We start from the raw sequence: 1,882 nt of genomic DNA on the forward strand, positions 1-1,882 counted from the left end.
CCTCACGGGTCCTGCATGCCGCTGCCCATGCGTACGCGACAAGAAATGAGCAGCGGGTGCCAGATGCCGGGTCCAAGCGCCGGACTGACCGGCTTTAATCCTCCCCGCTGGAGAATGCGAGATGCATCTCGCATTCTCCAGCGGGGAGGATTAAAGCCGGTCAGTCCGGCGCTTGGACCCCTGGGCTCTAGCAGAGCAAGGGGAAGGCATGTCTCTTGCCTGCGTAGGAAAGGCAGGGATGATGTTTTGGGGGGAACTGGGGTTTGCTTTGGTTTTATGCTGTGAGCTGGGGGGATTCCATCCTGTGCAAGGAGCGGCTGGTTTGCTCTCAGGAGCCAAGCGAAGCTGGCTCGCCAGAAATTTGGTGCTTTGCCCCATGCCCTGCTGCAGCTGGTGCAACAGCAACGGAGGCAGCCGAGTTGCTCCGTGCGTTTGAGCGGGGTTGTTGCCTTTCCCAGCTGGGGGTGCACGGAGATCACAGAAGTGACTCCCGCTGTGATCCAGACCAGTCCTGAGCATCGCTGCTCTTTTCCCTGCAGCTCCCCCCCTGCTATCTTGCAGCTCTGTGGGGTTGCTTGGCACTCCCGTGCCCCCCTCTTTACTTGCCCCCGGAGCACCCCGTCTGCTGTGGGTGGGTAGAGAGGGAAGACGTGGGCTGGCAGCTTGGGCTGGTGGCCACGGGGGAATTCCCCCATGCGGAGGGCCTCGGCTGCGAGCCTGCTGAGCCGGCTTTCTTCCCGCGCAGCCGGGCTGGAGCCAACCCCAGCATCAGGCCCTGCAACCTCCCCAGGCAGCCCGGGTCTGTGCATGGGGTAGTGTGCCAGGAGGCTCCTTCTGCAGGGCTTTCGGAGGAGTAAGAGCAGGAGATGAGAAACAGAAAGAAGAAAATACCTCCAGCCCCTGCGTTTGCGGGGCCAAGACATCCCCTTTCCTGCGGAGGAGGATGTGGGGCATCTCTGCGGGCTTGGGAAAGTGTGCCCGGGTGCCAGCTGACCAGCCTGCCTCCGTCCTGCAGTACTCAGAGCCCTGCACCGGGGTGTCTTGCACTGCTTGGGCACCCTTTAATGCTCAGAGACCTGCTCTGGAGGTGCCCCGCAATGCTCCAGACCCTGCGCCAGGGCATCCTGCAGTGCTCAGAGCCCTGCACCGGGGTGTCTTGCACTGCTTGGGCATCCTTTAATGCTCAGAGACCTGCTCCAGCAGTGCCCTGCGATGCTCTGGGCCCTGTGCCGGGGCATCTTGCAGTGCTTGGGGCATCCTGCAGTGCTCAAAGTCCTGCACAGGGATGTCCCGCTCAGCGGTGCCGTGTCCCTGGGGCTTTCCTCCCTCTGGCAGAGGGGCTGCCCATGCATTGCTGGGCACCTGGGTGGGAACGGCACGAGGGTTTACCCCTTTCAGACGGCACAGAGAGGGATGGGAAGCTCAGGAGTTTGGTCGCTCAGCAAATGAGCTGAGCGATGGGCACGGCTTTCCCCAAGGAATGCCCTTTTGGGGCAGGGGGAGGGGGTTTTGGGTACCCCTGCTGATTTGGAACCACGGGTGCAGGTACCTGGAGCCGTGCTGGGGGCTTGGCTTGCAGGACGGCTCGGGCCAGATGTTTCCCAGATGTTGCTCACTTCCTGTCTGGCTCCTCCGCATTTAGCTTTTTATGTACTTGTTTGTTTTGGACTACAAACAAAATAAAAAGGGTTTTTATAACCCTGTTCCCATGAGGCTGCGAGTTCAGGATATAATCTGAAGTCTATTCACTATTGTCTCAATTCCTCTCCCTGCCCTCGGTGTCATCCCCAGGCGCGCACAAACTCACACGCTGCTTTTGTTAAAATGTTTTGTATTTATTTCCCTCCCCCCCCCCCCCCCCTTTTTTTCTTTTTTCGACCCT

This window comes from Egretta garzetta, unplaced genomic scaffold (assembly GCF_000687185.1).
Source record: "Egretta garzetta isolate BGI_Z169 unplaced genomic scaffold, ASM68718v1 scaffold93, whole genome shotgun sequence".
Taxonomy (NCBI): domain Eukaryota; kingdom Metazoa; phylum Chordata; class Aves; order Pelecaniformes; family Ardeidae; genus Egretta; species Egretta garzetta.